This window comes from Platalea leucorodia (assembly GCF_965183815.1).
Source record: "Platalea leucorodia genome assembly, chromosome: 14".
NCBI lineage: Eukaryota > Metazoa > Chordata > Aves > Pelecaniformes > Threskiornithidae > Platalea > Platalea leucorodia.
The window spans coordinates 9,962,457-9,988,539 of record NC_138836.1 but is presented as its reverse complement, the minus strand read 5'-3'; the positions used below and the strand labels follow the sequence as shown (position 1 = coordinate 9,988,539).

At 45.9% G+C, this 26,083-nt stretch overlaps 1 protein-coding gene across 1 annotated transcript in view; it reads right to left on the bottom strand.

Annotated features, from left to right (window-relative positions):
* Positions 1–21,966, bottom strand: part of UTS2R (urotensin 2 receptor) — a gene marked incomplete at its 5' end in the record, with an annotated part of 56,797 nt that extends 34,831 nt beyond the window's left edge. The window contains 2 exons of the transcript XR_014229749.1: positions 21,251–21,372; positions 21,891–21,966. The remainder of the gene's footprint in view (positions 1–21,250; positions 21,373–21,890) is intronic.
* Positions 21,967–26,083: the final 4,117 nt, after the last annotated feature.

The following is a 26,083-nucleotide window of genomic DNA, read 5'->3' as shown; positions in this document are numbered from 1 at the left end:
GAAGCGCTCATCTGGGGGAGGAGCGGGGAACATCAGACCAGAGCAAACCTCCCAGCACAGTTCTGAAACCGAGAGATGAGACGGTGTGCATGGCGGAAACGACTTTTGCAGCTTTGGGTAGCAGTCTGCCAGACAGGGATGGAGAAGGGCTGTAGGTGTCTGTCTCCTGGGGGTTAGCAGACTCCTCCAGAAAAGCACATATCTCAAGCTGCTTAGCTGCAAACAGGAGGAACAGTGTGTCAGCATGCCCCCTCTGCCTCTCCTGCAGGAAGGTGAGCTCCCCTCCCAGGACTGGACCTCGAACAAGTACCACCGCATCCCTATCAATAAAGAAAACCTCACAATATTTGCTTTCCTTACTGAAGTCCATTGAGATCAATGCACGAAACAACAGTATGCTGTATAGTTCTTGGACCTTCTCTTTAGCATAAACTAACACGCAGTTCTATGTTTTCTTTATTTCTGAGCGAAATAATTTTCAAGAAGAGAGAGGATCTGCCAGGTTGGTTGGGAAAGGGAGCAAGCCACGTTGGGGTACAAGCCAGGGAGAGCTGAGAGCTCTGCCCAAGGCCATGCTGAGCCGAAGCCATCTACCTGGCATGATGCAAGACAGCTTAAACCCCGAGAGATTTAATACCTCCTCGCTGCAGGGCCTGGGTAAGCTTAAGGAAAAGCCTGCCCTCCCAGGAGGCAAGCTGAAATGTGAACACTGCTCAGCATGCTGCCGCTCACACAGAGCCAGGACAACGCTGAGTTATCCTTGGCACGTCTCCCCCGAGCTGAAGTGATGGTTATAAGGGCGCTCTTTTAAATAAAAGACAAATATACCCAAGCTGAGCTAAATGGCAAATGTTTTTTTTTTTTAGAGTGAAGTTTGGCAGGAGATGCGGAATAGGATTGTTCTGGCATCATCCAAGGCGGCACTCTTGTGGAGGTTTCTCTGTCTCCATTTTATTTATTTATGTACTTCTAAATTTGTAGTTCTCATTTGGGGCGGTGCAGAGCTTGTGTGGCAGAGGGTGGAAGGGACTCATGATGCCTACTGATGGGGGAAGCAAAAATTGTCTATGGACAGCAGAATATCAATGTAGGAGGGTGGATGCGTAACAGTGGGTATATGCACGTGGTCATGTTGGTGTGAAAGTGTTTGGAAGAGCAACCGCGTAGTCCTTTTGTGCATGACAGAGGCAGCCGAGTGTGGCGTTCAGTGCACATGTATGGCTGTGCACATGAGCAAAAGCACCACGTTGCTCCTAACCCGCTCTGAGGCAGCTTTGTTAACATTCCTGGTGGATCAGCAGCAAAGATAACAGAGCCTTCTTTCAGTCCTGGAAAGAGCAAGCGTATGCTTTGGGTAAAGGGTCATGGAGAGACAATCAAGAGCCACTCGCATCGACTTTCATCCAAGGAATTTTCCAAGACTTTCCTAGAGATCTATATCACAACTGCTTAGCATCACCCCCACAGCCTGTAAGCATCTCCTGCTGCAAGGTGCCAAACCAGCTTAGCAAAGCCAGGGGAATACAAGAGCCTTGTAATAACAGCACCTAAAAACCCCCACAAGGAGGAACAATTTGTCCTTCATCATTCCTGGAACAGAAAGCTATATTGGGCTACAGTGAATTTCTATGTTCACTGCATCCATTACATTGGAAAAACCTCAACAGCAGCAATGTCAGAAGCGGTGTTACAACTGGCAAACCCAGCTCGACGCACAGTACAGAGCAAGCGGGGAACAAGGGCCTGCCTCTGCATGCATAGGGTGGGGAAAGCACCACTTGCAAGTACTTTGCTACACCTATAATTACAGGGATGTAAACGTGGATGTAAAGACTGCCCAGATCCAGTGTGGCCCAGAAGCTCAGTCCATTAACAGCCCGAGGCACGGGGGTGAGACCCCATCCCAGCCTCAAGCAGGTGACCTCAGTGTCCATGCCCTCCTACAGCCGATGTTGTAAGTGCACCCCACGCCTCTTCTCCGTCCCGAGAGGGACTTGCCTCTCAGTAGGGGCTGGACCTAACGAAGGCTCTCCACACACAGCTCTGGGATGGATCTGCATCAACATGTCTGACCCTTTAGTTTGATTCATAATTTTCTAGATAGCACAGGAGCTACAGAAAATGTGGCTGGTTCTGAAGTCCAATATAGCAGGAACAGCGTGCACCCTCTGTAACTAGTGGAGCCTGAATACTATTAGTCAGTACCTGACAGCAACAGTAAATCAGTCTAATTGGCGTCATGCAGTATGTGGTTATCCTACAGGCAATTGTACCTTGCTGGACCAAGCCACGATAAAAGAGCTTGATATAACTTTGCAGTTCAATGCACCAGGGCCTTACAGCAAATCATTATTATTTGAAGCACAATAAATATGGGACCAGTTCAAAGGCCACTGCAGATGGTGAAGAGCATCCTGCTGACCTTAGCAGGCTTTGGATCAGCCCCCGTAGGACTGCGCATCCCTGCTGTCTCGAGTCCTTGCCCACGTTTTGCAATGCACGGGTACATCTCACAGAGCCCCAGCTCACCTGGGCGTGAAATGAATGCTGCCCATTTTGGCAGAGATACAGACAGGGAAAGCAGGAGACAGCACACAGAGGGAGAAAATCTGTTTTCTTTCTTTTTTTTTTTTCTCTTGACTGCTAGCGTTTTCTGTGACAATCCCCATGGCATTCAATATATCTGAAATTAAAGAAGCTACTGTAGAGAAACAGCAGGTGTGCATGGGTGGGAAAGCTTTAAAATGAGCACTTTAAAACTAATTATTAGATAACAATGTTGTATCTGAAACTACTTGGACAATAGCATGTTAACAGCTGGCAGGACTGACGGTGCCTATTCTGCTCACACAGGCACAACAGAAATCTGTGCTTTATCTCATAGCCATGCTGGGTGCAAAATGCATTTCTCTGAAGATTTTCATTCACCCTCAAAGCACTTGGACAAACAGCTCTCCGTGTTTTCAAATTATTCACCCAGCTCCGCCCTTGTCCTCCCTCCTCCTCAGCACTGCAGTTTGAGCAAAAATGCTGGGTACATCCTCAAAAGCGTGCCTCTTTTTTTTTTTTGCAGTCTCACACACGTTCACTTGTCTCCCTAATTCCTGGCCCCTTGTTCTTCTCATCAAACCAAAGTATTTAACAGCACAAGATTGCTTCAAGAGTCTAGCAAAAAGATTTGCCACATGCTTAAGACATGGAAGCTCATCCAGAGTCAGAGAAGCATACTGTAGCAATTTTAAAACTGATGTAGATCAACCTCTAGTTTTACTATATATTTTACCTATAAAATAACTCCAAGGTTTTTCAGCATGGCCCACAGAAAAAGGAAGGGGGTTGTTTTCTGTTTCCTCAGGCAGCCGCATTTACACGAAGAGTAATCTTCAAAACTGTCACCGATCAGTCAAATCCCTGTAAGCACTTTGAGGGCAACCTTCCCGCAGAGCTGGGGCTGTTGCATCGGGCTCGGACATCCATCAGCAGCTCTGGGCTAGAAGTATAGGGGATAAAGTCCTCTCTCCTGCCAGCAGGACAGGCTGGCCCCAGGACAGTGGGATGAAGAACGCATTCAGGTCCTGCCTTTTTTGAGGCCTGAGGAACAAATTACCATTTCAAGGCATGGTGTCAAGAGACAGATATCAAATGCTTTGGCTGTTAGTGCTACTACAGCAATGAGAACAGATTAAGTAGAGAGATGTCTAGAAACCAAGACCATATACATCAGGAAAAGGAATCCGAATCCTTCCCTAGAGGAATTGATGTTATCGTCACTGATTTTTTTAGCTAGGAGTCATCCTGGAATGTCATGTTTTATGGAAACATTACCTTGGCATCCAATATGGGCCTTTTCAGAAGAGCTTGGTAGTTTAAACTTTCTCACAAATGGACACTTTTCCACCTTATGAAGTCACCAGCCTGTTGAATTTCTTTCTCCATCCAAGAAAGAGCAAGGACTGAAATCCCTGCAGAGTGCGAGGAGGAGGACTTGGCCCAGCAGCAAGACTGGGAGAAACCCACACTCAGACAGCACCTGCTCTGGAGAGGGCTCTTGGTTTCATCTCCCACAAGCAGTGACATTTATTCCAGGTTTTTGTTTTCTTTCTCTTCCCCCGCCCCAACCCCCAAATGATCCTAAGTCTCTGATGAGACTCTGCATTTTGTTTTATTCCAATCAGGAGCAACACTAGTGACTTTTGGACTGCAAAAAGCAGAGTGAAAAAGCAGACAGCAGTGGGAGAAACAACACCCAGGCATCCTAGTGCCAGCACTGATGTCACGCTGAATAGATATTTGAAAGAATTTAGTGGCTTGGTATCATTTACTCCCAGAAGCAGCAGTATCCAAAGCACTCCCGCACGATTCGCACTCAGGAATTCTGGTCTTTACGTGCCCGACAAGTGGAACAAACTCTGGTTTGTATCTCATACTGCAGGGACAGGATAGGTTGAAGTCTCCTGGACTTTTGGAGTCTAACTGCTTTACAGCAATTTAAAGATCATCGTTACTGGCTCAAACATGAACCTCCCCTGCCAGGAGGTGACCTGAATCGAGGGGCAGGACTTCACGGGATTACACCAAGTGTGACCCTCCTGGGTCTCTGCAGAGGGTTGGGCTCGCTCAGGCTCCTTCCTTACTCCCTCTGCAGGGACATGGTCTGCTGGCAGAGAGGTGCAGGGCCACTTTGAGCTCACAAGTAAAGGGCAGGGATACGCTACAGGCTTAGCAGAAAGGAAAAAAAAATCAAAAGGCACAAGTGACACTAGGAGATGCTGTCCCCTCCTTATCTTCCATATGTCAGACCCCGAGAAGTCAAACAACTCAAACTACTAGCATAATGTATTTGTCCCACAACATTTTTTGCCCCTCGGTTAATGAGTATGGAGAAGAAAAAAAGTACAGATATGGGAACGGTTTGCTGGCACCACTACAGAGATAGCAGTTACCTTCATGCTCTGGGCAACTGATGTATAAATGGTGGTTTAGAAGTGACAAGTTCCAAGAATTCACGCAACGGAGACAATCCTCATTTGCCATAATAATGACTGGAAAAGCATCCGTCATGATGCTATTAACTGGATCCTGAACTCAATTGTCCCTCCTGTGACATGGCTCTTTTGCATCCAGAAGAGATATGTGGGCATCAAAGTAGTGTAAAATAACTATAATCAGCACGTGCAAGGTGGCCATAGCCACGTCCCAGAGTGAAACAAAGACAATTTCTTCCGTGTATTTTCCTTCCTCTCCTTTCATGATTTACAAAAGACCCAGTTATTTTCTCAACTGGATTCATTTCAAGCAGGTATTTCTTCAACGTACGCTCTGATTTTTGTCGCTCAGTTTGGACTGGACACCAGTGTCAGATGGCATTGCTACTGGTCCCCAAATGGATGAAACACACTCACAGACCTGGATTTCTGATGAAACTTCTCACACTTGCTTCCTGCAAATAATCACTCACAGTAGCTTTTCCCAAAGGCATTCCTGCCAGCAAACATATTAGCTCAAATGTTTGGGGATTTGACCACAAAGGAGGTCACAAAAAAACAGCAGAAGCAAACACTACATTTAATTTGACAAATATTTACCAAAAAATGGCACCCAGCCTCTATGGCAGCCATCCCACAGTAATTATACTCCTTGCATCCATGTCTAATTTAGAAAGCCTGAATGGAAGGAATTTGTCAGTATTCTTTTGGAGAAACAAAATTTATCTTGAGTAAAAATCTGACTCATGCAACCAGCCACCAAAAGCCCCACTGAGCTCCCAGCAGAGTGTAAGGACAAATTTTGCCAGCTGTAGGTTACAGAAGTCCATGTTTAATAAGTGTCGACTCGACAGTAAGTCCCTGGCAGCAGTCTGAAGGGAAACTGCGGCAGGTTTTGAAAGGCACCAGTCTGAGGGAGCTCACAGATTTGTACTTGTCACTGGTGACAGTGAGAAACCTTTCAAAAGGTACTCTGAGAAAATTGGTTCATGTAATTATAGAGATTTAGGTCTCTTACAGTTCCAGGAGGTTCACTGCTATCCTGGATCTCTCGGCGCAGAGGAGTCAACAGAAGAAAAAGGTAACGTCATCTTTGGACGGAGACTGTATGATCATATCCACAAGGTAAATAAAGTGACCAGCTTCAATGTTTGGTTAGGTGAGAATACAGCAACCCCTCCCTTGGAGGAGGCAGAGACTGCAGGAAGAGCCTCACGGTGGCAAATCACCCTGCTGGGCAGAAAAAGCCATCAGAGCTGGGAACCAGCGACCACATTTTGTTTTATTTCCATAGGGCAGATAGAAGCAGCTCGTTATCGAAGGCATTGAGTTTGCCAAGACTTCTCATTAATGGTGCACATTTATGCAATTAGTCTGCAACGATTTTCATGGTTTGAATGTTGAGGTCACACATGGTTTGTGTGTTGAGATCTCATTTAACGGTAGAGTGTCTGGAGTAAATGTCTACAGCTATAAACCGCAGGAGTCCTAGCCACAGCCCTGAATTTCCACAGTGTTGTATAACATTAAATTCATCATTTAAATAGCACCCCAACTGAGATTTCAATGAATCAAATATATGGAAAATGAATGTTGAAGTCCATCTATGTTATTTAGTGTATACACAGGGCAGAAATAATGAATCCATTGAGATGTAAATCAAGGACTTTTAAAACCAGATCTGTCATTGCCCTATCAGGATTACAACAGGATGTTGTGCCACCAACTCCCACAGTTTTCTACTCAGATGTAGACTGATTTTTTTTAAACACTCTGGTCCCTGAAATCCCTGGACTGTTGGAAAACCTCATCTCTCTTTAAAAAATATATCCCATTAAGTTTCTAGCCCCTCAGGTTGCACAGATTAGCTCATAAACATGACAAAGACAACAAAGAGAAACCCAGGTCTATTTTCTCATACCATCTTGTGATACCTAAGCCAGTCCCAGGCCAGACTTCTGGCTCAGCTCAAGGCTAATGCTCCAGCTCCCCAGCACCCACAGATTCACTGCCTGCCCTCGACCCCTGACTCAGCACATACATCATGAGAAAGCCTTGCACCAAAGACAAGGGCAGGATAAAAGAAACAAGGTAATGAAAAAGAGCAAACTAAAAAGTCCATGTGGGGTCCTCCTGATGCAGCCTTTCCTCAGTAAGATAGCAAATTCTTGGAGAAAGTACCACCAGAAAGGTCCCAAATAAATCAAAACCCTGTGATGGGAGGCTCGCAGACTGCAAGGAATTTGAAAAGTTGGTTTTCAACTGCACTTCTATGTTGATTATAACATATAGGTACATACACTTTGAATGAGTAACACTTTGAATTTAATGCCTGAGCTCTGGGGCAGGGCAGCAGCACCTTCCCTGGATAGGAAGGTTTGCTCCAGCTGTGGGCCTTGCTCCCCGAGGCAGGAGACTGAAAAGTAAGCACACTGCTGAGGTTTTCTCTAACTGGAAATGTTCCTTCTGTTATTCTGAACAGTCTGTCCACAATTCACGGCATAAACTGCTTTAGAAATTACAGCCCCGGAATGTAAAACCAGGGCAGGCTGGCTGCTAGCCCTGGCTGCTCCTTGCAGTCTCTTTGCCAAAGGGTATCTGGTGTCAGCAATAGAAAGAGGGGAAGAAGCATAAAAAAAAGCAAACACCTCGCTCCAGCAGCCATCCATGCTACTGTGGTGGGTTGACCCTGGCTGGACGCCAGGTGCCCACCAAAGCTGCTCTATCACTTCACTGGACAGGGGAGAGAAAATATAATGAAAGGCTCGCGGGTCAAGATAAGGACAGTTTAATGAAAGCAGGAGCAAAGGCTGCACATGGAAAAGCAAGAGGAAAACAAAAATATTTTATTCTCTACTTCCCATCAGCAGTGATATCCAGCCATGCCCCGGGAAGCAGGGCCCCAGCACGCGTAGTGGTTACTCCAGAGGACCAACGCCGTAAAACAACGAATGCCCCCTCCGTCTCCTCCTTTCTCCTAGCTTTTTTTTACTGAGTGGACATCATATGGTATGGAATATCCCTTTGGCCAGTCTGGGTCAGCTGTCCTGGCCATGTCCCCTCCCAAGAGACAGCCTTGATGCTGTGGGATCACTGCTCAGCAGCAGCCAAAATTATGTTGTGTGTTATCAACACCCTTCCAGCTATTGATACAAAGCGCAGCACTATGAGAGCTGCTATGGGAAAAATTAACTTCATCCCAGCCAGGCCCAGTACAGCTACTGACCAGGACGATCTATTTTGTGCCACAAAAGAGAGGCAAAGCCCCCTTTTCGGACAAAACAAGTCCTCCAGGAATTCTTCTGTAAAATACACTCCCCTCACGTTTCCGCTCCACAGCTGGATTTTGCCCCAATGCCATACAACTGAGCCCTCTTGAAATGTCTTCTCCATCTGTCAGCATCAAGGTAGAGAGCATGCGAGACTATTTGGGGTGAGAAACGCTCAGCGCTGCTGCTGCAGAGTGGGTTTGGGGAAGGCTCCCCGGGAGCCAGGAGCAGGGCAGTGCATGGACCACGAGTGTACCTGCCCCAGCCTCGGCGGCAGGAACAAGCAGGATACGTGTTAATCCATCTCAAACACGGCCAGCGCACGGGAATGCAACCACATGAAGCAGTCTGGTCCAAGGCCTGGCCTCCAGATGTTCCCAGATAAGATAAACAGCTTTGCACCACAGTGAGCAGATTTTTCCTCCTCTCTGCTCACTCCTAACTTACCAAGGGTTAAGAGGGCTCAAGTGCATCCGCATTAATAACGCTCAAATGCGGTTATCTACCCCATACTAAAGCCAAAAAAAAAAAGCATAGCCCAACTAAACCATGATAAAGGATTGCATTCCTCAGCTCCTGTGATGGCCCCTGTTTTATCAACAGCCAGAAAAGAGGTTTTGGCCCCAGATGATATGCAATAATTACCTTGACAGCAGTACTTGAAGGACACATCTTCTATATTACTCCCTGTGTTTTTAACATTAAACTCTCTACCGCTATATTTAAGGCCAATGCCAAATATGTTAAAAAGGTTCCATCACATAAAATTACATCTTAAGCACTGAAGAGAACAAATGAGAAATCGGATGAAGGCAGATGTTGCAGATGCCAGAGTGACGACGCTAATACTGGAACTCTATCTTCACAGAAAAATTACAGGGTAGCTGCTGATTTGATGTGTAGCAATTAAAGAGTAATTTACACAGTGCCACTTTGTGACAGGTAAAATTATGTTCCACTCAGGGTACATATCAGATAATAATTGCCCCCAGCTGAGCTGGGGTTTGTAACCCACTAAAAGGAACTTCAATGATATGACCAAACATGGATTTCAGCTAGAAAGTTTATGACTGACCAGAAGATCACAGGAGTTGCTCACAGCTTTTTGAAGAAAATTGCCTTAACACCTTGATCTCCTCTATATAAATAATTGCACTGATCTATGCACAGATCTATAACGAAGATAAGAAGTTACAGAAGAAATTATGAAATTTCTAGCACAGATCATGCAGGAAGTTGTTCAACTCATAAGGCTCTGGTGCCTAAAGCTTTAAAAAAAAATTTTAAAAAAGGTACAGCTGTGCCAGATATGGTCAGTAGCCGAAATTTGGTAGACAAAGGATGCCACCAGCCTTGTGGGAGCCCTCTAGAAACCTACAGAACACCTACAGGGACTGCCTGGCACATATAGCGACATCTTTCTTTAGACTCTGTAGCATCTTATCTGGGCTATGGTCGCTCCAAAAGACATCAGCTACTACTCCCAAGATGCTGCTGGAATTAACTTTTAATAGCCCCCATTAAAATAAAGCCCCAGAGCACTGAAACCAGCTCCACAGGCTGGCCTGTAACACTCGCATGAAAAATAAAGTCTTATATTAAGCTGTGGACACACTTTAGCTCTTCTGTAGAGCAGAAGGGCTCAGCTACATACTACAAAAGAGACTTTCAGAGTGGCCATAGCTCTGAACACATCCCCAAACCTTTTCAACAAGAAGCAGGAATTACAAAATGTAACAGTGTTTTTGAGCATGTACTCTTGTTTCTCTCCCCAGACTCTGCTGGTCTTTGGACTACCCTCAGCTGGGAATGGCAACATGAAAGGCCATGGGATGAAGGTGTGGGAACAGGAGATGTGACTGTAGCAGCATCATTGAAAGCTAAGAGAGAAGGTTGCTGTTTAGCTTGGTTTCAGAAAGTTTTGGGACAGTGTGGCTAGTGCCCTAACAACACAACTTAAAGCTAAGTAGGACCTAGGCCACACACAGATTTGGGAGTTACAAGAAATGCCAAGAATTTCTCCAAAGGGAATAAAGCCAAGTCTACCCTCTCCCCCAGAACCTACAGCTGACCTCATTTACCATCAACATAAAACATGCAGTGACATGGATATTCACGGTGAACCCAAAGCAAGCGCAAAGCGCTGTGCAGAGCCTGCTGGGTACCGGCAGGCTGCAATGCGATGCTGAGATACTTGAGCTTGCAGAGGTACCAGAGTCAGTCCAGCTGTGCAACCCAGGGCGAGCACAAGCTGCTCCTGGAGCAGCACACAGACCTTTAAATTCACAGCTCAGGCTCACCCTCAGCAGATCCTCCACCCCTCCACACCAAGAATCCAGCCAGCCTACTTGTCTGTAAGCATACTGATGTTAAATTCTTATGATTTGGGGTGTACTTGTACAATCAGCAGCTGAGTTGCACTGAGCAGCAAGAAGCACAAAAATAAAGCGGGACTACAGCCCAGGTCACAAAAGCTGAGCTCAGTAACATTTTGCATTGCAAACTACGCAGCCTTATGGCTTCTCCTAGATTTTATCAGCCTGTCACGGGAACAGCAGTAGTACTAGAGGTAGTTTTGATTAACTACCATGACGTGACTCAAATGTGCAAGTGTAGAAATGCATCAGAGTGTGGGATGTCAGCTCAATAGGACAATCAAAGTCACTTTAAATGAAAGCTCAAGGCATCTTCTCACACATTTCTCTTCTGTGACATGAGGATGAGAGATGGTATGAGTCAAATTTTACCTCTCCCGTTAGTTCTGGTTTCTAACTGGAAAAGGACTCTCAAACAAATTCATTAAACAGGTGAGGTGGCTCAAGGGTTTACCACACCAACTCATCACCCACCCTGCCCCTATGCCATGGACCACCCCACGGAGGAGAATCGGCACAACAGGACCTGGGGCTGTAACTCCTCATCACTGCCCACGTGAGCAGGGTCCCTGTCCACGACAGCCTGGGACTCTCCCCTCTCTCACCTTGCTGGGTGGTAGCTCCAGACAGATGGCCAGGCTCACTCTGCAGGCAGGACCTTGCTAAGCCAGAGCAGGCAGAATGAATATGAATGAATATATATGAGTATATGAAATTAATCCCTACCTGTCCAGATTAGCTACGTTCATCTTCTAGATAAATTAGGTCAGCAATAGCCTGAATTTAAAAAAAAAAAAAAATTAAGAAAAGTCTGATTGAGTGTTGGAAGTTTCTACCATGGCTGATTACTCTGAATTATTCATCCCAGCAGCAGCTCTACATTGCTCAACAGAAACATTCCTGCAGTCAGGGAAGCACTTCACCAGCAGAGCAGGGTAAAATAGGCCAAATTCCCCCAAAATACAGCGGCAGGGCCACACCCCGGCTCGCCGTACAGCATCCCTCACGGGGCTGCATCCCTGCCGACCTGCCTGCCTTTGCCCTGTTCAGCAAGCACAAAAGCATTTGCCTTTGAAAATCTGGCCTGCAATTTTACAAACAGATAAGAAATTCCAGTGTGGCACTGTTTTTCATGCTACCAAGAGCGGATTGCTGCAAGTCATTGATAAAGTGAATCAAAGCCTCTGTGTAGCTACAGAAGAAAAATGAAGAAATAAAACCTCAGCTGTTCTGAAATCTGAAGAAGCTGCTGCAGAGACCCATGTCAAATCATTTACTGTCTGTAATTACATGGGGTTTAGTTGGTCCTACAAGATTTTAAATGCCTCCTAATCTAGTGATGGCCCAGATTAATCCATATAAGGCAAAAAGATAATTAAAAAATAATTTAGACAGCTAGACAATTTTCTGCTCCCAAATGTATGTGCCTCTATTACGAGAGCCCTGAAAACATGCCCTAATATTTAAAAACTACCTCTTCTGAATAACACAGACCTGGTGGTCTTAGAGGTGCGCAGCTTTTGCTTTAAGTATTAAACTATCCTCCAGGGCTTAAAACCCACAAGTTTTAAGATAAAAGATGTTCTCAAAGATATATTTAATTATTATTAGATGGAAGAATTAAAAATACTGGATGGGAGATAAGGCCTTACGGAGACAGAAGCTGTTTTCTAGTTCTAGGAGATAATAAATTGTGCTATTGGTCTGTCACTGGGCTTTGCTGATAACAGATCACATGTATTTTCATGCAAGTTCAAATAACACACAGAAGAAGAGCTACAAACTAGGCACGTTGCCGAAACACATCTTAAATAACACACCAAAAAATGGCCACAAACTAGTCAGGGTGCCAAAAAGCATCAAGTGCTAAGCAGCCTGTGGTCTCCAGGATGTCAGGGTGAGACAGGCTGTTTGATGATGGCTTTTCAAGAGACATTTCAGGGGTTTGCATGCCATTCCTGAAACAGCCATGCTGTTGCAAAAGGAAAACAGCATTTGTTTAACAGTGATCATGATTTGTGGAGGCATTTTACAAAACTCTTTCTGAGATGGCTGTCTTTAAAAGGGTGTAAGGGATGTAAAAAATTCAGAGTTGTTATGTCTCAAAGGCAAAGAAGGCAAATGCAAGGCTACGTGCAGCAGAAGCTGGCTTCAGCAACATTGGCTTAGGCAGCTGCTGCCCAGACCTCTACTCATGGGTACAATGGACATCAGGAGGAAACATGGGTAAAAAAAGAGGGAGAAGATTATGAAGACTGCGGAAAAATAACATCCTTGGAGAAGAAAAGCAGTTCAGCATCTCCAAGTTGGTAGCCAGCTCCGAGGGTGAGGAAGGCCGAGAAGTGAGGTGGTGTTGGGGTCAGGACTCAGGGGTACGCGGCACTGAGCAGTGCAGTGGAGACCTCCTCTCGCCGGGAGTTAAACATCACAGAGCCGTGACCTTCAGCTGGGTCTCAAGGCACCCCTTACACCAAAGCAAATCCTTTGCCCTTGTGAGCGTAAAACCGCAGCACGTCCAGGGTGGCACACAACAGGAAAGCCAACACCCAAGTGTGACGTGTGGCACACAGGCGGTGCACGCGTGTCACCACATGTGCCAGCATGATCCCACCAGTGCACAGCATGCAACACGCTTGGTCATTCTGTAACCACAGACGAGGGAAAAGGAGCATGACTAAGTTCTCGTCTAAAAGACAACTCAAAGGAAAAGAGCGGGATCCAGCTTCAAACAGCACCGGTGAGTCAGCCCTGCTAGGATGCGAGCCAGTGGCTCCGAGGAGCCTCAGTGCTGCTTCACCCACTAAGCCATCAGCAACGATCTCAGCTGAGATAACGGGAACTGGGTTGGTACTGCGTTTGCAGTTGGGTTGGTACTGGTTTGGCCTTTGCAAAAATTGTGATGCAGACGAAGAGCAGAGGGAACAGTTCATGCCTTCACCCGCTATTTCCAGCCCTTACACAGCTCCAGAGCAGGAACTTGGTACCCAGGCCACAAGCATATAAGAGGGCTATGCTGTCACTTGGAAGGACTCATGTTACTGTAGTTCTTCTGTGTTGAGAAATGGAAAATAAAACTCCATTTTCCTGAACTGATCCTCACTCTCCATACTTGCACGGTATCCGTGGCACATGGGCACCACACCAGCTCTAACGGGGTGAAGGATATAGACACTCTGACTTTGAGAGCCTTTCCCTCCTTCTGGTAAATCAATCCCAGCTTGATCAACTAATAAAAGTCAGCAGGCACAAACACACCGAGCACCAAGGGGGGGGCGGTTAGGTCAGACAGGGAGCATCACCCACAGGCTGCTCCCGATAGCCTGGCTGCACCAGCAGACAAGGGACGCCGTCCCATCACTTTGCATTTTTACTTCCGTCATACGTGGAATTTCTGAACAAAGCAAGAACAACCTGAAGGAGGAAAGCAGCAGAGCAGGGGATCCCTCTGCTGGCCTCTGCTGCTTAAACATACCATGGTGCGTCTCTACTGCTTACATGAGCATCCCCTTTGGAAAATCGGAGCTCTCATTAAAAGCAGCAAACAGTTCTAGTATGCAACCATTTCTTCTGTTTTAACATGGATGCTAGGTAACAAATGTACTATCGTGTGCTTTATTCCTCAGCTCTGTTTTTACTCCTCATCTCTAAGTTTAACACTCCCTGGAATTAGTAAAGCCAGAAAAATATCACTCCACATACGACTGAGAACTGGGAGTAGGGATAGCTGACTTGTCTCGGATTTATCAAGCACCATGGGTTCGACGCAGGCTCAGACAGACCCAGTGGCAGGGCAAGCGGTGAGGCTGAGACAGAGCTACGGTACAAACATGAGTTTGAGTTGAGAGAGAAAAAGAGCAAGATTAAAATGGAGAAAACAGGAGGCAGTCAGAGAAGGAGGCCGAGGACATAGTTAACAATATGAGGAAGATAGTGTCCTAAAAAATTACCATAAAATAAGGGTCCCGTGCTCGATGACGAGTACTCTCAAGGCATTTATCCGAGGTGGCTGCAGCCCTGCTGTGCAGGAGTTACAACTGTCCCTGACATACAGAACCGGGTGCCCTGGAGCTACTGCAACTTTTAACTGTAGGAGTGAGTCATTTGCTAGGAAGATAAAATCACATGAAGTGACAGTGAAAAGGTGTGAGAATTCCAGTCCATTCAACAACTCCTCTGAGAGTACACAAATAAGCTAGAAAGGGAAAGCTAATCCCTGGCGTATCTGCATCAAGACTCCAGAGATACAGCAGGAGAGTTGGTCCTGTACATTTACAGCTGCCTTTTAATTTATATTTACAACTATCTTTCTAATTCCATGAATCCCAAGGGGACTGTAAAGATCACAGCTAAACTGTGTATTAAGCTTCCCACTGCAGAGCTCTACGTAAGCACTACTCCTAACTGCCAGTGTTAACGGAGCTAAGTCTCTGGGACATACTAATGTTCAGTTTACCAAAAAAAAAAAACAAACCACCCAACACAAACCCAAACAAAAAAGAAAAAAACCAACCACAACTAAAAAACCAAAACCCCCCCAAGGTTAATGCCATTCTTATTGGCTGCTTTGTAATTCATCAAGGTTATGGTTAAACACTTGCAAGCAAAAATGAGTTTACAAAATTCATCTCTCGGCTTGTCTTCACAGCAAGGTTACCTGACTAGTTGCAACTGTCCCAGGTCACGGATGCAGCTGGCTGCAAAGGGGACCAGGAGCCAGCTGGTCAGGCTGCCTGGTTGGTGTGTGGATGCAGACACCTGAATTCAAGTGCTTCTGTACCCTCCTAGGGACACTATCCTCTAAAGAAAAAACAAGACCTCCCAGAATGATTCGTTGCTATGTTTAATTCTCTCCAACATAAAGCTTAAGCAAAATACTTTAAAAATTGCTCCCATTCCCAGCGTGGGCTCCAGCTCCAAGGGAAGCTCCTCACCTGCCTCGCTCTATACTAAAAGGACATCACGCCCTTTTTTCCTCTGTCTCCAGACCTGCTGCAAAAGCATGCTCTCTCTCGAGTCACAGGCTGGTTTTACAAACTGCCAAATAATTGAAAAACCTTCACCTCAGACCCTTGTGCCCTCAACATGGAAAACCAGCCTTTTACAACACATCACACCAGTTAACTGCGGTGACAATGAGACCGATGACACCTTGCTGAATCTCATGATCAGAAAATGAAAAGTCCAAAGCTTCTCAAATCATCAGGAGTCCAGCTCCAAGCATGCTACACCCAAGGGCTCAGACCAAGCTCAGGTCTGAGCCTCTTCTCGCCCAAACATTGCCCTTTCTGCTGGCTGCACTGACACAGGTCTTGCACTTGCCCTTCACACACTACTTATTAGCCAGCAGTCGCTCCTTTTCCAGCCCAGGCTCTTCGAGGTAGCAAGGTTTCATATTTATTCATAAATATAAATCATATTTCCCAGCATGGAGCAAGCTGAGCACCCTGTTCCCATGGAAACAATTCAGATGCATTTATATGAATGGGCAATTTTACAAACCACAGAAAAATCCTTGACATCGTCACAGTCGAGGGCAGACTCAGGGACTAAATAAACCAAGTTCTTAAGCCTCAGTAACAGCCACGGGGAGATAAATAACCATGCAGCAGCAGCAGGCAGATACAACGGAGTCAGGATTTCCACTGATGCTGAGTCTGAGCAGCCACAGTCAGAGCAGCGGGATACAGCAGGCAAGAGTAACATAAGCAGAGGGTGCCTGGAGAATTTCTTTACCAATAGTTTCTTCTACAGCTGATGCCAGGTTTTGGACTACTGTAAAGGGTGGTGAAGTCTTCCCCAACACAGACCTACACTCCCTCACAAAAGGTTCTCCATCACCATGAACGCTTGCAGCAAGCAAGACTTTAGAGGGCTGGTTTTCATTATGGGGTTGCAGAACCAGCACAAGGGACCGAACAGGAGAGTAAACCACAAACCAGCGAGGTCTCACAGTGCTCAAGTCTGCTTCAACAGAAACACTGCTGTGTGCAGGGGAAGCCTTTGGATAAGAGCCTGGCACTGACGTTCACCTGTGCTGGGTCCAGCACTCAGTCCAAAAACAAACCCGGGGGCTTAAGCCTTTGCCTGGTCTGTAAAGAAATTAAGACTGAAAAGAGCGAGTGCATGTTAATCAGTACACATCACTTGGTCACTAGCAGAGTATTTACTGGGGATAGCATGAACAGGAGACAGTGGTCTCAGTGCTGATGGCTGGTGGTCTTTCAGGAGTGTTAGCTACCAATATACCAAACAGCTCTGAGGCAATGACTGCATTTATAAAGTATCATTTCTAGCATTTTCTCTGCCACCTCAAAATGAGTGTCCAGTCTGCACTGGTTCTCCAGTGCGTAAGGTGAATCATCCAACCCTGAGTTAGATATCCAGAGAGAGGAGCCAGCCTCTCTTCACTGGCTCCAGAGTACCCCAGCTGTCCCGTTTACATCCCAGTCTGGCTTTACATGGCTGGATTAGATGGGGTGAATCTCACCCCAGCTCTCAGCAGAGCAGACACTGCTGATATCGCCTGGCTGTGAAGAGCAGGAGACACACAACCAAGTCCAGAGACAAACTGCTCAGAAACGCACACCAGCTTTCTGCAGCATGACACCATCCCGCTCTCCTCTGCCACGGGCTCTCAAAGGACTCCAATGCTGGAGAAAAGGCAGTAAAGGCCATTTTTAGCTGACGCTGCTGAACATGCAGACTCTGCTGCTGCTGTGGTCCTACAGCTCCAGATATAACTCACTGCAGCTTGCATGGCCACCATCATAACATGGATGTCCCCACCAGCCGGGACAAAGTTGCCATGAAAGGGTTCACTAGGCAGATCCAAAGATCATGTTCGCAGTTCCCAGCTAACCGCATTCAAAATCCCTCATACTTTGAAAAGCTTCTTAGGAAGCAGGGAGGATGGGCTCAGGAGCCTGGCTGTAAGGAGATTTCAACTCCGTCTGCCAGCTGTTTTCCTCCTTCCGTTGGCATGTTTTATTGGGCAGAGGAAGGATGAGACTGTTACTTCCTTCAGCTGGGATTTCAACAGTAACTCTGCAAACGCCATCTTATGAAACAGAATTCCAAAGCAGCAGATCGCCAAGGTTATCAGATTTGGGCAGCACTTGCCAAATAACACATGCAGTTTTTGGAGATGTGACTGTTCTAAGCGGCAAAACAAGTTTCAGTTCTTCAGTAGGGAAAAAAAAAAAAGTCTTTCCTATGAGAGATAATTCCTGTATTTGCGTATCAGCTAAGGATCTTCTCATTCATTTTAAAGCTGCTCTAGAAAACTCTTTCTGCTGTAAAAAGTTTGACCTGGTCACACTCCAAACTGCACAAAGAGCAGGCTGTCTCTGCAATGCCAGCCAGTGCTAACCAATGGGCATCCAAGTGCAGGTGTTGCATATGTGCTCCTGCACTGTACGCTCCAATTTACAAACCAGAAATTATTTTGTGAACTACTTTAAATTATATACAGGTGTCAGAACTACTTTAAATTATATATAAGTGTCATCAAATTTTAAATTGCTCGTGGATAGTTCACTATAACGAAGCAAAACTCATCATATAAATTTTTGGACAAAAGTAATTGCACCCATGGGTTTGCAAACATACCGTAAGTCAGGACAACTACTAGATATTGCACTCTGGATTAGTCCCAGCCTCACCCACAGTACTGAACTGGCTGTGGCTCTTATATAAACATGGAGAGCAATGATTTCCCAAATACTTTTGACCTGAGAGCTACCCTCAGAACTTGTCACAGATCACTATGTGCTGTAAGCGCCAGGCAGATTTGCAACCCCCTTACTGAGATGTCAGAGACCACTTAAAGCTTAGATCTTACTTTCCTTCTAGCAACCAGGCTTACATGCACACCTGCAACATCTGTCTCCTTCCTCCGTGTGCACCGTTGGGCAGCTTTGAGCAGCTAAGCATCAACAACGGCTGAACATTTTTGCATACCCACATAACCTGCGGCATTTTGAAGGCTTATAGCTCAGCTGGTTCTGAGTAGCATACGAACAATCTTCATCTCTCAAGGGGGCTGATTGCGTTGCTTGTGTAAAACTAGACAGTGTCTTCAGCATTTGCTAACCGAGGTCAGGCAGCAGCAATGTAGGAGTCAGGCTGAAGCACTTCAGAACTTTTGACTCTGTTATAGCAGATGACAAATGAGATGCTACTTTTTCTGAAACAACCGCTCGCCCCAAGTGGTGGCAGTCCCCCAGTGAGGGACCACTACCATCTGGGAACACAGAATAGTTGCATTTCTGTATAGTCTGAACAGCCACTGCAATCCCCAGTTATTTCTAAGCAAAGGATTAGGAGGGACTCAAACTTAAATGAAAGAAACCAAAATCTGCTCATCTCTTATCCCAGATGGTACCGCAAACTCCCATCTGAACCATTTTGCAGTTCAGAAAACCACCCTGCAAAAGCCATTTAATGACTCAAACGTGTGTGTGTCCAGCTGGCGGGAAGCAGCTTTTCAAACCTCTCGCTTTCCATCCAGTGGCACCTGCTGTCTGTCGGCACAACATCAGGGCCAGCGCATTAGGGAACCATATGGTGTGGGGAAGGCGCTGCTGGAATGATTCAGCCTGCGCTAATGAAGTAGCGGGCCGTCCATGAGGACTTTGTTAACAGAAGCTGTTGAACTCTCTCTCAGACAGCAGTTCAGGCCTGGTAGGTGGGAGAAGATGCAGCAATTCATGAAGGTACCACAACAGACCTTTGGCAGAAAGGACAGGCAGCAGCTCCTTGGGAAAACAAACTCTCCTCCCTCACCTCAAGTTGTATCGTTTAAGAATACTCACAAAAGAGAAAAATAAAATCACTCTGCCAGAAGGAGGCATGACCAGCACAGACATTGGAGCACAGGCTCAGCTCTCACTTTTCCCCAGGAGAATAATGAGCACAAGAATTAGCAGGGAATTCACAGCCCACACCCAGATACATCCTCCTTTGGTGCTTGGTTAGCAGCTCGCTGCTAATTGCCTGCTGCAGATTACACTTGACAGAGGCTAACAGCGCACCTTCTTTCTCCCAAATCCACTTCCCCATTGCTTCCCTGTAAGACTCCATTCTTTCTGACCCAACCAACGAGAAGGAAATCCTCCCACATGTGCCCTCCTCCCCTCGCTGAAGAGCCTCAGATTCCTCCCATTGCATCTCCCACAAGGTATTATCCAAACCCCTAAAAGCTTCTCAAATAAGGCTGACTGTCTCCAGGACATAGAAGCTGTTAACCATGATAGGCTTCTTGCATTTTTTTACTTGTGATATTAAAGATTTCCACATAAAGCCTCTCCACAAGTACCACAGCAAAAGTTTCAGGTGATATGCACCATGTACAACAGCAGCCGCAATGCCAACCTGTTAGTTCTGGTGGTCACAGAAAGAAATGGCCAAATAATAACACTCAGCATCTTACCCATAGTTATTTTCCTCAAATGAGGCCTGGGGAGGACTTGTTCATTAGTGTTTGTTGACTATTTGGAAAACATAAATGAACTGTTTAATAAGAAATGCTTCCTTTCCACTGTCTTATCATTATCAGATGTCTCATTGTCATTAGATCAGCTTGACTAATGGGATCCTAAATCCTAATTAGGGACTCTAGATGTGATTTTCACACAATATGAGCATAAAATGAATGCTAGTCAAAAGGGGATGAAAGTGCTTTCCATTGGAAAGTGTAGTTCTTTCAGAAATTATGTCAGACAAAATTTTCAGCAGGAAATGGTGTCCTGGTTCCTCAAGTCCCTCAAGTCAGCTGCAAAGGGGCTGTGGCACTGGGCACAACTAGAGCACAAGTACTTAAATAAACATTCCTAACATCTTACAAATAAGGGCAGCTGAAGTCTTTAAAGGAGAACAAAATTATTTCTCTCTCTGAACCAGAAACTCTCCGCTATTATTATTTCTATATCAGTGTAGCCCAGGTAGCTCAATTGCATCCTATTTAAAACTCCAGAGAACTTGGCTGGGCATCTGCGGCAGCATAACTGTGCAATTGCACTTTGTAATGGCTTTGCCCTTGAGTCAGAGCAATTAGCATCACACAACCTTCTTGCAGAGCAGTGAGGTGAGACTCCTCAGAAGCCACCTGTTGTGAATGCAATCAATAGTTTACACTTGGGAGTCCATTCTGTACCATAAACAGCAGTTTAGGCAAGCCCAAGCAACAGCCAGTCTGAGTAATATGATGGCTTTGGTTAACCTGGCTGCTAGGCTCTGACAGAAGCATCCATTTAACACCCTCGAAGACCTGTGAGCAAGGACAAGTTGGGAAATGCCGTACAGCAGAGCTGTGAGCAAGGACGGCTTAGCAGGTGCAGCGCAGCAAAACAGCCCATATTCCAGCACCCCCCTCTCTTCACTGCAGACTTCAGGTTCCTCTTTCCACACATATCTTAATCAAATTGTCCAAAGTACCAGTGTCACCTCTAGCTTTGACTGTCCTCATACTTCACGATTAGCACAAGAAGTGACAAGACAAGTTATATCATGGCGGCCTAATTCACGACCGTTTATACAGAGATCTGACAACATCCTTCTCTATGCTCATCAACAGCTACCAATGAAGGCACTCTGATAAAATACACAGTATATTTTAATGTACCTGATGCTTTCTGAGATGAGACTTGTCTGACATTCGGCCCTGCACGTTGTGGTGCGGAGGCCCGGACAGTTTACGCTGCGTCTCTCGTGACTTTGTCGTACCTCCCGTCGCCTGTGGAGAGGCTAAAACAGAACAGACCTCATCGAACCCCAAATCCAACTGCAAAACCCACCTGAGAAAGGCTGATGGGTTAACCCACCTCCCTTTCCCAATCACCCCCCAGTCCCAAAGCTTTAGAAACCCCTTCTCTTCTCCTGAACTTTCAGGGAAGGAAGCCCACTCCTCCCCTCTGTTTGCACCCCGAACCCGCCATGTTGGCTGCTCCTCAGGAGCTGCTCTTCTGAGCTGCGCCCTGTGTTCTGCCAGCACCTCACCTTCCCTCTTCCCACAGACTCTGGGCTCTGCTACAGGCCCACAAAATAAGTGAAATCCTGATGCTTATAATCTCAGAGGGACCTGCCGCAAGCTGCAAAGGTTCTAGGGAAAACACGGTACTCAGTGGGCGATCGGGAGAGGCGATGAGCTGTTCCATACCCCGAGAGACACTATGCTACTATATATGCTGCTAAACCTCGGCTGGTCCTGAAGCCCTTACCTCAAACAGACACCTGCGCTTCTCTAAATGTCCAAACACACCTACCCAAATAGCTCAGACAGCCCAAAAGCTGCCATGACTGAAGGAACAGCAGAACATGGACACCACAGAAGCCCAGGAGCAGTGAGGTCTCTGAGGAGAGGCTGCAGCTCCTACAGCCCGGGCCCCGCCCACCACCCTTCCCACAATCCCCGGGGAAAGGGGCGGGGCAAGCCACCAGAAGGCATAAAGGCGGCCAGAGGAGGAGCAGGGAGTTTGCTCGGCTGCCTTAAGCTTACAGCAGGCAAAGCACCGAGCAGAGAACGCAACCCTTCCTGGAAACAGCGATGCCACAAAGCACGAAGGCCGGCGTTTTGGTTGGGAGAGAGTTAATGTTGTTCACAGTAGCTGGTGTGGGGCTGTGCTTTGGATGTGTGCTGGAAGCAGCGCGGGTAACACAGCGCTGGTTTGGTGAGTGCTGAGCAGTGCTGACACTAAGTCAGGGCCTTTTCTGCTGTCACCCCCCCACCAGCGAGGAGGCTGGGGGGCGCAGGGAGCTGGGAGGGGACACGGCTGGGACAGCTGACCCCAACTGTCCCCAGGGCTGTCCCACACCGTATGGCGTCATGCTTGGCATGTAAAGCTGGGGGAAGAAGGAAGGGGGGGATGTTCGGAGTGATGGCATTTGTCTTCCCACGTAACCGTGACGCGTGCCTGCCGATGGGAAGGAGGGAATGAATTCCTTGTTTTGCTTTGCTTGTGCGCGCGGCTTTTGCTTTCCCTATTGAACTGTCATTAACTCACAAGTTTTCTCACTTTTACCCTTCCACTTCTCTCCCCCATCGCACCGGGGGAGAGTAAGCGAGCGGCTGGGTGGGGCTTAGTTGCCGGCTGGGGTTAAACCATGACAGGGGGACAAATTATGCTCCAGAGCTAACAGCGTGTGCCACAGAGACCCTCCAAAGCCTCGGGAGGAACCGAGAGAAGAGGGGAAAAACATAAAAGACACACAGAAAATTTAAATAGCAACAGGGTATGTGACAAACAAGAAAGAATTAAAAACAGGGATAGACAGCTTGATAAAAGTAGACATAGAAAGAAAATTTAAAAAGCAAAAGGGTACAAGGCAGAGAAAAAAAAATAGGGGCAGAAAGCTAGATAAAAGTGGACATAGAAAAAAATTGAAAAACGAAGGCATTAAAGGAGGCAAAAATTAAAATATAGGGACAGCAAACTAAATAAACTGAGACATAGAAAGAAAATTGAAAAATTGAGAGAGTACCCAACAGACAAGAAAGAACTAAAAAATAGGGACGGGAGCTAGATAAAAGCAGACATAGAAAAAAAATTTTAAAAAGCAACAAGATTAAGGAACTAAAGGGGGGGGGGGAAACAGGAACAGCAAACTAAATAAAGACACAGAAACAAAATTTAAGAAGCAACAGGGTACAGCACAGACTAGAATGAAATAGAAAATAAAGAACTGGATGAAAGTAGATATAGAAAAAATTGTAAAGCAATGTGACACAGGAAAGACAGGAAATAAAAAAATAAGTTTAGACATCTGGATAAAAGTAGACAAAGAAAATTGTAAAACTGACAATGTAGAGGACAGATAGGAAAAAAGTAAATAATAGAGACAGAAAAATACATAAAAGTGAACATAGAAACAAAAATTCAAAAGTGAAGACATTTAAGAGAGGGAAAAAACATAGCAGAAACCCCCTAAATAGACGGAGACATAGAAAGAAAATTTTAAAAGCAACTTGGGTACAGGACAGACTAGAATGAACTGAAAAATAAAGACAGCAAACGAGATAAAAATAGAGGAGGAAAGAAAATTTAAAAGTGATGGGGTACAGGACAGACAGAAAACAATTAAAAACAGGGAGAGACATCTTGATAAAACTAGACATAGAACAAAAATTTTAAAAGCAACAGGATACAGGGAACAGGAAAAAATTAAAACAGAGACAGACAACAAAATAAAAGTACAGCTAGAAACAAAATTTCAAAACTACAAGAATTATGAGAGTAAAAAATTGAAAATAGGGACAGTTAATGAGATAGAAGTAGACAGAAAATTTAGAAAGCAATGCGGTTCATGGCAGACAGGAAAGAATTAAGAAATAGAAACAAAAACTTGATAAAAGTAGACGTAGAAAGAACATCTTAAAAGCATCAGGATTAAGGAAATAAAGGAAAAAATTAAAAAGTAGGGACAGTGAACTAAAACAGATGTAGAAAGAAAACTTAAAAAGTGAGAGCACTAAGGAAAGGCAAGAAATAATTAAAAGGAAAGACAGTGAAATAGAGACAGCAAATGGGTTAAACAAAATTAAAAAGCAACGGGGATTAAGGAAATAAATGGGAAAAATTAAACGAAGTGACGGCAATCTAAAAGAGACATAGAAAGAAAATCTCAAAAGCGAGGGCACTAAGGAAAGACAAGAAATACTTAAAGACATCTGAGGGAAAAAGTAGACATGGAAATAATATTTAAATAGCAAGGGGCATTAGGGAAATAAAGGGAAAAAATAGGGACAGCAAACTAAGAGATGTATAAAGAAAATTTAAAAAGCAAAGGCACTACTAAAGAAAAGAAATAATTAAAAATAAAGACAGCTAACGGAATGGAAGTAGACAGAAAATTTTAAAAGCAACGGCGATTGAAGAAACAAGGAAAAAATTAAAAAGTAGCGATGGTGAACTAAAATGGAGACGTAGAAAGAAAATTTAAAAAGCAAAGGGATTAAGAACAGAGAGGGGAAAAAAATAGGGTCAGGAAGCTAAAGACATTGAAAGGAAATTTGTGAAGCGATGAAGCAGAGGACACGCAGGAAGAAGTAAAAGACAGGGACGTGGAAGAGGATGGATGGAGGCAGAGGGAGGGAATTCGGAACGGCGCGGGCCGCGCCGCGGGGCTGCAGGGGAGGCACTGAAGGCAGGGCCGGGTCGCTGGGCGGAGGCAGGCCTGGAAATGCCGTTTGCACCAGCAGCTGGGGAAAGGCGGGGGTGCCCCGAGCTCCCCGCCTCTCCCCGAGCCTTCCCGGGGGCGGCACCGAGGCTGCGGCCCCTCCTCGCCGCCGCTCCCCGCTGGAGGCAGCCGCCCGGGGAAGCCCCCGCCGTCGCTCGGCGGGCAGATGCAGGCAGAGCCGGGCCCATCCTCCGCCGCGCCCGGGGCTACCCCAGCCCATCCCCGCCTGCAGCCTCGTTAAACCCTTGGCCCAGCCCCCAAAAGTCGGGAGCAAAGGTGGAGATGCTGCTTATACAGCCTCCCCGCCCCCCTGACATCCAGATTAGGAAACTAATGGCATCTCCCGAGACACCTGGGGCAATCCCACTGAGAGCAAGCCAGAAGACCCTTCGTTCCCCACAGATCCTCCCGAATATGAAGCCAGACCCGTTGTTAAAACAGAAACGGCTGTGGGACCTCGGGGTGGTCACCCGTGACATACCGCGCCACCCAGCCCCTGGGATCCATTGCAATTGATTGCATTGCAAGAGAGAGACAGCAGAAACCCGGGTGAAACTGTCACTGAAATTGGGAATAAACCTCTTAAAACCAACGTAGCATTAAGAAGCAGGCATTCTCTTTATTGCGGCGCCGGATGCGCGGGGGATAGTTTCACCTAACGTGCGTGCCACATGTCGCATCAGTCAAAACTTATATCATTCTGATACATACGTATGCATCAAGTTTCCCAGAATGCTTATACATATTCCTTGGAACTAATTACCACATCTGCATAGTCCTTACGCATGCGGCCTGGGTCTCTGAGGGGCGTCCGTGGGGTCTTCCATGGTCTCTGGTGGTCCCTAGTGGATGTTGAAGAAGTGTTTCTTACTGTCCTTTCCATCACCTCGGAGCTTTTCTTCCCTAGATGGTCATGAGTTGGCTCATCGAGCAATCCTGTCACGGTGCGTTGCACGATGTGCCAGTTTCAGCTTGTTTTTCAGTGCTTATCTAGGTGTACGTGTCCCTAGTTCCTTTTATCTATGATTAACACAGAATGCCTGGAGCACTACATTTCGCAACGATTCCCTCCTTTTGAGATTTCTCTACTTCATTAGAGAGATCTCAATACTTTATGTATTTTGAATCACACAGGTTCCTAATTATAGAAATACACTGCATTAATATACAAGTTACCAAAATTATTACAATAATGAGAATGGCTGCTATGAAGATTTGTTTAACCCAGGCCAGGTAACCAATTTGCTAACCACGACCAATCCAGCCCTTGTCTCTCTTTAAT